This window comes from Odocoileus virginianus, chromosome 20, assembly GCF_023699985.2.
Source record: "Odocoileus virginianus isolate 20LAN1187 ecotype Illinois chromosome 20, Ovbor_1.2, whole genome shotgun sequence".
NCBI classification, from domain to species: domain Eukaryota; kingdom Metazoa; phylum Chordata; class Mammalia; order Artiodactyla; family Cervidae; genus Odocoileus; species Odocoileus virginianus.
The window spans coordinates 45,699,138-45,711,140 of NC_069693.1; positions in this window are offsets into that span (position 1 = coordinate 45,699,138).

The following is a 12,003-nucleotide window of genomic DNA, read 5'->3' on the forward strand; positions in this document are numbered from 1 at the left end:
GGAAGCGCCAGGTGTCCTTGATGAGGCACGTTAAGACAGCCAGTTTTTTAACTGACATGGGAGCCGTTCACCACTCTGTCCTGACCTCTCATGCTGGGCCTCCAAAAGCTGTACTGTGACTCGTATGGACAGAAAACCTCGCATCTGTTTCTTTGCTGGGCCTCTAACTGGCCGATCTGAACAGCATCTGATCTTACATGCCTTTTCAGGTGTGCCTGCATGTCCTACCCCACTCTGGGCTCTCTCGGAGTCACATCGTTAGGAGACCCTGAGCAGCCGCTTTTCTTGACTCTAGACAGATTAACTGAAAGAGCAACGGCCTGCTTCCAGCTGTATTCTACACACAGTAAACACTTCCTTCTAAAAAACCTGTATGCAGGTCAAGAAGCACAGTTAGAATTGGACATGGAACAACGGACAGGTTCCAAACAGGGAAATGAGTACATCAAGGCTGTATTTTGTCACTCTGCTTATTTAATTTACATGCAGAGTACATCATGAGAAATGCCAGGCTGGATGAAGCACAACCTGGAATCAAGATTGCTGGGAGAAATATCAATAACCTTAGATATGCAGATAACACCAACCTTATGGCAGAAAGCGAAGAGGAACTAAAGAGCCTCTTGATGAAGGTGAAAGAGGAGAGTGAAAAAGCTGGCTTAAAACTCAATATTCAAAAAAATGAAGATAATGGCACCTGGTCCCATCATTTCATGGCAAATAGATGGGGAAACAATGGAAACAGTGACAGACTTTATTTTCTTGGGCTCCAAAATCATTGCAGATGGTGACTGCAACCATGAAATGAAAAGACATTTAATTGCTCTTTGGAAGAAATCATGGGGTTACAAAGAGTTGGACACAACTGAGCTGAACTTGGAAGAAAAGCTATGACAAACCTAGACAGCGTACTAAAAAGCAGAAACATTATTTTGCCAACAAAGGTCCATCTAGTCAAAGCTATGGTTTTTCCAGTAGTCATGTATGGACATGAGAGTTGAACTATCAAGAAAGTTGAGCACTGAAGAATTCATGCTTTTGAACTGTGGTGTTGGAGAAGATTATTCAGAGTCCCTTGGACTGCAAGGAGATCAAACTAGTCAATTGTAAAGGAAATCAATCCTGAATATGCATTGGAAAGACTGATGTTGAAGCTGAAGTTCCAATAATTTGGCCACCTGATGTGAAAAGTTGACTCATTAGAAAAAATGCTGATGCTGGGAAAGACTGAAGGCAGGAGGAGAAGGGGATGACAGTGGACGAGATGGTTGGATGGCATCATTGACTCAATGGACATGAGTTTGAGCAAGCTCCAGGAGATGGTGAAGGACAGGGAAGCCTGGCATGCTCCAGTCCATAGGGTCAAAAAAAAGTCAGACATGACTAAGCAAATGAATAACAACAAAACCAGACAGTTTGGAACAAAGAGATCCCTGGGAAGGCTACAAATGCCCAACCTGTAAAAGTTAGCCTTAAACCAGAAGCCACTTATCCTAACTAGAGACAAGACTTCATAAAGCTGGAAGCAGAAAAGGTCTGCAACCCCTTGTAGATAAATCCTTAAAACACGGCCTCTTGGTGCCCCATCAGTCTCCCTGTCAAACCCCTATTCTGCCAGTTGTTAAGTCAAATGGGGGAATACAGGATGGCACAAGATCTAGGGGCAGGAAATGAGGCAGGGGTCCCTACCTATCCCCCTGTGGCCAATCCTTGTTATATATCAGTCTAGAATCCTGGAGATGCCAAACAGTTCTCTGTGCTTGACCTCAAAGATGCTTTCTTTTGCATCCCAATTTATGCCTCATCTCGGTATCTGTTTGCTTTCGAGTGGCCTAACCTCTACTTGGGCCAAATGCAACAATATACCTGGACAGTACTGCCTCAAAGGTTTCAGGACAGCCCACATTATGTTTGCCCAGACCCTAGGTAAAGAACTAAGGGAAACACAGCTAAAGAGAGGAGTTATTCTACAGTAGATGATATATTAACCATGGAGAAGTTATTCTACAGTATGTAGATGACATACTAACAAGTAGTCCCATCACGGAGCCCTCAGAGCAGACCACCACTGAAATCCTTCATTTCCTTGGAGCCCAGGGCTATAGGGTATCTCAGAGAAAAAGCACAATCAAGTTAAATATCTGGGATATATTATAAGCCCTGGAGGTAAACAGCTACCTTGATAGGGAAAACAAGCTGTTAGGCCTACATACCCCCAAGACAAACAAACATCTTTGTATTTTTTTAGGCAGGGCAGGATTTTTCAGAATTTGATTTCCAGGATTTGGCCTAAGTCCCTACAGATGAAGCCACTGCAGATCCAGATATGGAACTGTTACTTTGGAACACAGTAACTTTGGAACAGAACTGTTACTGGGGAACACAGAAAAGCTTTTAGTAATACCACCCGAGCCCCTGCTCTGCATCTCCCCAACTGAAAAAACAATTTATCCGTACAAAGCTGAGCACAGGGGACATTCTGGGAGCTCCTGTACAAAAGCTAAGAGAAGTTCCTCCAACTCTCAGCTGTTTATTCTTCCAAACAACTAGAGTCTGTGCCCCAAGGTTGGTCTGGATGTCTCCAGGTGGCAGCTCCCCCACTTTATTGGTGGAAGAAGCTAACAAGCTTACCTTTGCACAGTCTCTGGAGGTCCAGACCCATCATCAAGTACAGGGGCTCCTGGAGACTAAAGGCCGCCCCTGGCTAACAGGAGGCCACTCAAGGACCAGGCTTTGCTCCTTGACTGCCCAGAGCTAATCCTCTAACCTGCCATACCCTGACTCGGTTACACGAATGCCCACGGAAAGCCCAGATATAACACACTGCTGCTCTGGAACCTTGACCAAGTCTGTCTGATCTTACAGAGCAGGCCATGGAAGACCCTGAGGAGCCTGGTTTACTGATGTGGCCGCAGCTTCCTTACAGATGGAGTCAAGAGGGCACGGCATGCTCTGGGAAGCACCCACAGTGCTACGGAAGCAAAACCTCTGAATCCAACACTTGAGCCCAGAGGGCTGAGCTAATAGCCCTGACCTGAGCCTTAACCTGAGGGGAAGGAAAAATTATACACAGACTCAAAATATGTTTCCTTGTCTTATATGCCCATGCAGCTATATGGTAAGAAAAGAGGAATGCAAAAAATTCCCATGTAAAATATGGGGCTGAGATTTTTACATCTCACAGAAGTGGTTCAAAACCAAACACAACAGTCCAATAAATTTTTTTAAAAATCACAGTACTTTAAATCAACTGCTGCTGCTGCTGCTAAGTCACTTCAGTCGTGTCTGACTCTGTGCGACCCCATAGATGGCAGCCCACCAGGCTCCGCCGTCCCTGGGATTCTCCAGGCAAGAACACTGGAGTGGGTTGCCATTTCCTTCTCCAATGCATGAAAGGGAAAAGTGAAAGTGAAGTCGCTCAGTCGTGTCCGACTCTTCAAGACCCCATGGACTGCAGCCCACCAGGTTCCTCCGTCCATGGGATTTTCCAGGCAAGACTATTGGAGTGGGTTGCCACTGCCTTCTCTGTTAAATCAACTATACTCCAATAAAAATTTTAAAAACAAAAACCAACACAAACACAATTAGCTGACAATCCTTGCTACTCAACATGGGTGAGGACACTGAAAACTGGTTCTCTAGTTTATTCTTGTGGATCCCACAGGTATAAAAAACTTTATGCCATATGTAAATAGATAGCCAATGGAAATTTACTATATGACTCAGGGAACTCAAACTGGGGCTCAAACTGGGGCTCTGTAACAACCGAGAGGGTGGGAAAGGGAGGGAGGTTCAAAAAGGGGGAGACATATGCACACATATCTATGGCTAATTCATGATATATGGCAGAAGTTAAACCAATATTGTAAAGCAATCAATTAAAAATAAATAAATATTAAAAAAACTTTCTGGCAGGAGGTTTTCATTTTCTCATAACCCTCCTCTTTTCAGCCATGCTGTTTTATGCTGCATCTCATTTATAGTGTTTTGTTGTCTTCCCTACTATTCTGAATCTGTGACTAAGATTTTTTGGTCCAACAAGGAGACCTGTGACCAACAGGTCCAGATCTTCCATTCTAAAAATAGACAGACATGTTAAACTCTAACCCTGAGGTTAACAAAAATACACAGCCAAGCAGAATGGCTTCCTAATTTTGGCAAGGATAGTACCGCCTAACCTGTCTGGTCAACAGTTTAAGGAGGCCCTTTCAAAGTTACCCTGGTTCTTCCTCTTTCTAGGCTCTTTAATGGATATTGTTGTTTTCTCCCTTTTCTGGCCTTGTTTGTTTAACCTTCTGGTTAAGTTTGTGTCTTTTAGGCTCCAACAGTTTGGAGTGAGGCTCAAAATGACGCAAGGAATCCAGCCCATTCCAGGGGAGAGTGGCTTGAGTACCCCCAGCTTCCCGGAACACTCATCGAGGAGCTTCACACCTCCAGGGCAGGCTGGGGTCTGTGGCCCCTGTCAAGCAGGGATAAGTCTAGGAGAAGAGACCTTAGGCCACATCCTCTTAGGAATAAGGGTGCAGAGTTTCTTGGGGAAACCAGGCAGCCTGGGACCTGAGACCCTTCCTGGCAGTGCTGCAATGCTTGCACCTGGACAGATGTCTCCCGGATCAACAAATACAAAGAAACTATAAGGGACTAAAAATAGCTGCCTGCAGGTGCAGTGTGGCAAATTATGGACAAAAGATACAAAGAGACCAGAAAACCCAACTGCCATTTCTGAAGAGCCGGGTACTGAGCATACCCCTGCATGGCAGCACCACTGAAGGGGTGAGCAAAACACCCCAGCCATCCTGTGGCCCAACCCCTGGACCCCTCTCCCCTCCTCCCATGTAAGAAACCAGCTCACCCCTTTTTGGGGAGTGAGCAAGGGGACCTGCTACTTGCTCGCTCCTCCTACTGCAGTAGGAGCCCCAATAAAGCCTTCTCTCATTTTTCATCTGGCCCCTGATCAACTGATTGGGGAAGGCCAAGAACCGTGGTCTTCCAGGGTACAAAATGGCACCCCATCACTTGAAGACAGATTGTTAAGTTACACATATATTAAAAACCCTAGTGCAAAGGACAGAATAACAAAACAAAAAGCTACAACTAATAAAACAATAGAAATAAAATGAAATCATTAAAAAGATCCAAAAGCAGAAATAGAAGAATAAAGAAGAGATGGGACCAGTAGAAAACAAAGAGCAGGGCAGCAGTCACACCAAGTGTGAAGGTGTCACTGTCCTGAACGTTACAACAGGCAGAGATCCAACTGTATGCTGCCTGTAAGAAACACATGGGCTTCCTGGGTGGCTCAGTGGTCAAGAATCCACGTGCCAATGCAGGAGACGTGGGTTCAGTCCCTGGGTTGGGAACATCCCTTAGAGGAAGAAAATGGCAACCCACTCTAGTATTCTTGCCTAGAAAATCCCATGGACAGAGGAGCTGGAGGGCTCAGTCCATGAGGTCACAAAGAGTCGGACACAACTTAGTGACTAAACAACGACAACAACAAGAAACAAACTTTAAATATAACAACATTAACAGGTCAAAAGTGGAGAGATTTGAGAATTGCACCATATTCACATTTACAAAGCTAGAGACCGTGGTATGGAGCTAACAGATCTAGTTTCCAATGTCAAAAGAATAAAGTTTAAAAATTCAAATTTTCTTTTTTATGAACTCAAGTTGTATTGGGTTGGTGCAAACATAATCGCAGTTTTCACACTGTTGAAATTTGCCATTTGATACTGGAATCATTCTTAATAAATGTGGTTATGCTATACATCATTTTATTGAACATTTCTCATTTTATGTGACAATATGAGAAAAGAGAAGCAAAAGGCAAAGGAGAAAGGGAAAGATAAACCCAACTGAAAGCAGAGTTCCAGAGAATAGCAAGGAGAAATAAGAAAGCCTTAAGTGAACAATGCAAAGAAACAGAGGAAAACAATAGAACGGAAAAGATAAAGAGATATTTTAAAGAAAATTAGAGACACCAAAGGAACATTTCATGCAAAGATGGGCACAATAAAAGACAGAAACAGCAAGGATCTAACAGAAGCAGAAGACATTAAGAAGTGGCAAGAATACACAGAAGAACTATACGAAAAAGGTCTTAATGACCCAGATAATCACGATGGTGTGGTCACTCACCCAGAGCCAGACAACCTAGAATATGAAGTCAAGTGGGCCTTAGGAAGCATTATTACAAACAAAGCTAAGGGAGGCGATGGAATTAAAGCTGAGGCTATTTCAAATCCTAAAAGATGATGCTGTTAAAGTGCTGCACTCAGTATGCCAGCAAATTTGAAAAATTCAGCAGTGGCCACAGGAATGGAAAAGGTTCAGTTTTCATTCCAATCCGAAGAAGGGCAATGCCAAAGAATGTTCAAACTACTGCACAATTGTGCTCATTTCACATGCTAGTGAGGTAATGCTCAAAATCCTTCAAGCTAGGCTTCAACAGTTTGTGAACTGAGGACTTCCAGATGTTCAAGTTGGATTTGGAAAAGGCAGAGGAACCAGAGATCAAATTGCCAACATCTCTTGGATCATAGAAAAAGCAAGAGAATTAAAAAAACATCTACTTCTGCTTCACTGACTATTTCAAAGCCTTTGATTGTGTGGATCACAACAAACTGTGGAGAATTCTTAAAGAGATGGGAATATTAGACCACCTTACTTGTCTCCTGAGAAACCTGTATGCAGGTCAAGAAGCAACAGTTAGAACCAAACATGGGACAATGGACTGGTTCAATATTGGGAAAGGAGTACATTAAGGCTGTATATTGTCACCCTGTTTACTTAACTTACATGAAGTACATCACGTGAAATGCCAGGATGGATGAATCACAAGTTGGAATTAAGGTTGCTGGGAGAAATATCAACAACCTCAGATATGCAGATGATACCACTCTAATGGCAGAAAGTGAAGACAAACTTAAGAGACTCTTGATGAGGGTGAAAAAGGAGAGTGAAAAAGCTGGCTTAAACCTCAACATTCAAAAAACTAAGATCATGGCATCCAGACCCATCTATTTGCTATTTCATGGCAAATAGATGGGGAATAGTGACACACTTTATTTTCTTGGGCTCCAAAATCATGGCGAATATGGACTACAGCCATGAAACTAAAAGATGCCTGCTCCTTGGAAGAAAAAATATGACAAACCTACACAGCATATTAAAAAGCAGAGACATCACTTTGCTGACAAAGGTCCACATAGTCAAAGCTATAGTTTTTCCAGTAGTCATGTACAGATATGATGGGTGGACCATAAAGAAGGCTGAATGCCAAAGAACTGATGCTTTTGAATTGTAGTGCTGGAGAAGACTCTTGAAGAGTCCCTGGACTGCAAGATCAAACCAGTCAATCCTAAAAGAGATCAACCCTGAATGTTTATTGGAAGGACTGATGCCAAAGGTTAAGCTCCAACACTTTGGCTACCTGATGTGAAGAGACGACTCTGGAAAAGACTCTGATGCTGGGCAAGATTGAAGGTAAAAGGAGAAGGGTGCACCAGAGGATGAGATGGTTAAATAGCATCACTGACTCAATGGCCACGGATTTGAGCAAACTCCAGGAGACAGTGAAGGACAAAGGAGCCTGGTGTGCTGCAGTCCATGGGGTCATAAAGAGTCAGACATGACTAAGCGACTGAACAACCACCACCAGCATACAACTGGACATGCAAACTAGAGTGATGAGACGTCTTTCCAATTTAAGGTCCACACACACCCTGAACATACCATGAATTGGTGAGGACATGGCAGAACTGGCATTCTGGTATACTTATGACAAAGATGTAAAATGGCACAACTACTTGGAAAACAGTTTCTTAAAAAGATAATACAGGTGTGACATCACTAAAACTGGTGGAGCAGGAAGTCCAAAATTCCATTCCTCTGTTAAAGCAACAATTAAGAGGGTAAAAATAATGTCAGCCTTAACCTTTACAGATCTCTGGAAAGTAATTGAAATTTTTCAATACCCGGGAATGCTTAATGCAGAAATAAGCTGCTAAATTCTGTTAACAGCACAGAAGAGCAGGAAGCTCCAGGATCTGCCCTCCACCTAAGTAAGTATTAGCTGGCAGAAACTGTCTGGCACTGTGACTGTTTTATATGTATGTGTGCAGCAGAGTTGGATGAAAAAGTGGGTATATTTAGGTAAATTCCAGCCTGTGGCCTGCAAGCAGCTGCTCTCTCCCACTTCTGCCATGCAGGCAGCAGCCCGTGTTTCTGGAGGAGCCTGTCAGAGCCAGAAGGAGCAAGAAAGTCCCTTTCTCTATGTACAGGGGCTCTAGGTTCTGGTTGCTAACAGCTGCTTTTGATGACTAAGAGGCCAGAACAGAGGACACTGGCCACTGTTTACCTCCACGGGCTGAGGTGGATTCTTGGAGAGGTCAAGGGACAGTGTTTATTTTTTCTAGCTTTCCCCTCTTTTGAGAGGCAAACATTTAAGGAAATCTTTGTCAAGTCACTGGCTGACTGCAGAGATCATGGAACAGAGATTCTAGCTGCTGTACACTACAAGAAATGCACAGAAATAGTTTGGAAAAAGTCATAATTAATAAAACCAGCCCTGAAAAATTCAGCAATCCCTGAGGAATAAGAATGATTTTCGAAGTTGCCACAACATATTACTCAAAAAAGCCCATTCTCAAGAAAAAAGTATAAAACACAGAAACAAGAAAATATTTTCACAGGGGAAAAATTTTGACAGAAGCCATCCCTGAGGAAGCCCAGACACTGGAATTATTGGTCATAGACATTAAATATATTGTGTTAAATGTTTGATGAACTAAAGAAAATCACAAAGAACTACAGTAAAGCAGGAAAACAACATAGTAATAAAATGAAAACATGAATAAAAATACAGAAACTACAAATGGAACCAAATTCTGAAACTAAACAGTACAATAAAATAACTAAAACAGTAAGCTCACCTAAGTGGCTCACCAGAAAATTTGAGTAGACAGAAGACTCAGAAATCTTGGAGTTGACCAAAATTATTCAGTCTGAGGAGCAGAAAGAAAAAAGCATGAGTTAAGATGAACACAATCTTGGTGGGACTTCCCTGGCCATCCAGTGGTTAAGACTCCATGCTTCCACTGCAGGGGGCGCAGGCTCAATCCCTAGTTGGGGAACTTAAATCCCACATGCCGTTTATCACAGCCAAAAAAAAAAAAAAAAAAAAAGAAAGAAAGAAAAAGAACAGAGCCTTGGGGTTATGTAGAACACCATGAAACATACCAACACACGCACTATAGGAATTCCTGAAAGAGAGGTAAGAAGAAGAAGAAAAAATATTATAGAAATGGCCCCAAACTCCCAATGTTGAGTAAACAAATGAGTACATATGTCCAAGAAACGCAATGAACTACAAGTAGGGTAAACTCAAAGTCAACCCACCACATATTATAATCAAATTGTGGGAAGACAAAGAAAATATTGAAAGCAGCACAAGAGAAAGTTGGACAGCTGAATGTAAGTCAATGAAGTCAGAACACTCCCTCATGCCCTACACAAAAACAAAATTCAAAATGACTTAGACTTAAATAGAAGACATGACACCATGAAACTTCTAGAAGAGAACATAGGCAAAACATTCTCTGACATAAATTGTACCAATGGTTTCTTTGGTCAGTCTCCTAAAGCAATAGAAATAAAAACAAAAATAAACAAATGAGACTTACTCAAACTTAACAAGCTTTTGCACTGCAAAGGAAACCATGAACAAAACGAAAAGACAACTGACAGAATGGGAGAAAATATTTGCAAATGGTGCAATCCACAAGAGCTTAATTCCAAAATATACAAACAGTTCATACAACTCAATAAGCAAAAAAACAAACAACCCAATTGAAAAATGGCAGAAGACCTAAATAGACATTTCTCCAAAGAAGAAATACAGATGGCCAATAGGCACATGAAAAGATGCTCAACATCACTAGTGATTAGGGAGATGCAAATCAAAACTACAATGAGATACGACCTCAAATCAATCAGAATGGCCATCATTAAAAAGTCTACAAGTAACAAATGCTTGAGAAGGTGTGGAGAAAAGAAAACCCTTGTACCCTGTTGATGGGAATGTAGGTTGGTGCAGCTACTACAGAAAACAGCATGAAGGTTCCTTAAAAGAGTAAAATCAGAGTTATTATATGACGCAGCAATTCCACTTCTGCCACATATCTGGAGAGAACTATAATGCAAAAAGACACACGCACCCCTACGTTCATAGCAGCACTATTCACAATAGCCAAGACATGGAAGCAACTTCAATGTCCACTGACAGATGAATGGATAAAGAAGATGAGGTCCATATGGACACAATAGAATACTACTCAGCCATAGAAAATAATGAGGTAATACCATTTGCTACAATATGGATGCAACTAGAGATTATCATATTTCATTTCATTATCAGTGAAATAAGTCAGAAAGACAAAGACAAATACTGCATCACTTATATGTGGAATCCTGAATATGAATCTGTGAAACAGAAACAGAATCACGGACACAGACTGGCTGCCAAGGGGGAGGGGTTTGGAGGAGGGATGGAGGGGGAGGTGAGGGTTTAGCAGATGTAATCTTTTATATATAGAATGCGTAACAACATGGTCCTGCTGTATAGCACAGAGAACTATACATGATATCCTATAATAAACCATAATGGAAAAGAATATTAAAAGTGTATGTAACATGTACACATATTTACATAACTGAATCACTCTGCTGTACAGCAGAAATTAACAAAACACAGTAAATCAATTATATTTCAATAAAATATACATTGATAAACAAAAAAAAAAAGAGTGAAAGAGAAATTAAGATATTTCCAGAAAAACAAAAGTTAATCCCCCATAGACCCACTCTACAGAGATGCTAACGGAGTCCTTGAGGGTGGAAAGAAAAGGATGGCAGACCATGATCCAAAGCTGTAATAAAATAAGGAACACCAGTTCTGGAGGCTAGAAAGCCTTAGGTCAAAGTACTGGCAGACTGGTGAGGATTCTCTTCCTGACTTGCAAATGGCCAGTTTCTTACTGTATCCTCACACGGTGGTGAGAGAGATCTCTCTCTTGTTTCTCCTCTTATTAAGAGGACTAGTCACATCCTGAGAGCTCTACCCTCAATACCAAATAGCCCCCAAAGGCTCCACCCCAAATATCATCCCACTGGGCGTTAGGGCTTCAACACATGCATTCTGGGGGACACAATTCAGCCAATAGCAAACAGTAAGGGTAAACACATAGGTAAGCAAAAAAGCCACTATTGGGGCTTCCCTGGTGGCTCAGCAGTAAAGAATCCATCTGCCATAGAAGAGCCACAGGAGACCTGGGATCGGTCCCTGGGTTCGGGAGATCCCCTGGAGAAGAGAATAGCAACCCACTCCAGTGTTCTTGCTTGCAGAATCTGATGGACAGAGGAGCCTGGTGGGCTACAGTCCATGGGGTAGCATAGCTGGACACAACTGAAGCTTCTGACCATGCACACGTGGCTGATTCATGTTGATGTATGGCAGAAACCATCACAATATTGAAAAATAATTATCGTCCAATTAAAAATAAAATTAAATTAAAAAAAGAAAAAAGGACACTACTGGTATAAAGTCCTGACAAGAAATTAGGAACAAATATTAAGTGAAGAAAAGCTAAAAATAAAAAATATTTTAAAAAGCCACTATTACTGTACTTTGGCTTGTAACTCCACTTTTCCCTGTATTATTTAATAGATAATCATTATAAATATTAAAATATATAAAGATGTAATCTGTAAAAAAGATGTAATCTATTAAAATAATCTAAAGGAGAGACAGAGACATACAGGAACAAAGTATATATTACTGAAACAAACTTGTATTATTCAAATAATACAAACATGGTATTATTAAATTACATTTAAATTATAATTCAAGTAAGTTTAACTAAGGTTGCCATATTAATTGTAATCCCCAAGGTAACCATGAATAAATCACTAAAAAAAATATGGGAAAAGAGAATGGAATCA